Here is a 330-nt window from a genome sequence, read left to right on the forward strand (position 1 = left end):
ATGATGCACGCCGAGTGAAGAAGGCGCAGCAGCAGCTGCAGCAGAAGAAGGAGATATCCCGACAGTCTTGGGCTGGGGGTGTTTATACGAACCTGAAAAAACTACAAAAAAAAAGAGAAAGTACTGCTGCTGCTGCCGCTGCTGCTGCTGTTGCTGTTGCTGCTGCTAATGTTGCTACTGCTGGTGCTACTGCTGCTGCTGCTGCTGCTGCTGGTACTGCTGCTGCTGCTACTGCTGCTACTGCTGCTACTGCTGCTGCTGCTACTGCTGCTGCTGCTACTGCTGCTGCTGCTGCTAAGGGTTTTGATATGTCTCCGTCTGTCTCCTTCT

The 330-nt window shown here is 53.3% G+C and overlaps 1 protein-coding gene across 1 annotated transcript in view; it reads left to right on the plus strand.

The window, feature by feature from the left end:
* Positions 1-330, plus strand: part of EMH_0020880 (uncharacterized protein) — a gene marked incomplete at both ends in the record, with an annotated part of 4,655 nt that overhangs the window by 3,673 nt on the left and 652 nt on the right. The window lies entirely within an intron of this gene.

This window comes from Eimeria mitis, genomic scaffold (assembly GCF_000499745.2).
Source record: "Eimeria mitis Houghton genomic scaffold, Emh_scaff727, whole genome shotgun sequence".
NCBI classification, from domain to species: domain Eukaryota; phylum Apicomplexa; class Conoidasida; order Eucoccidiorida; family Eimeriidae; genus Eimeria; species Eimeria mitis.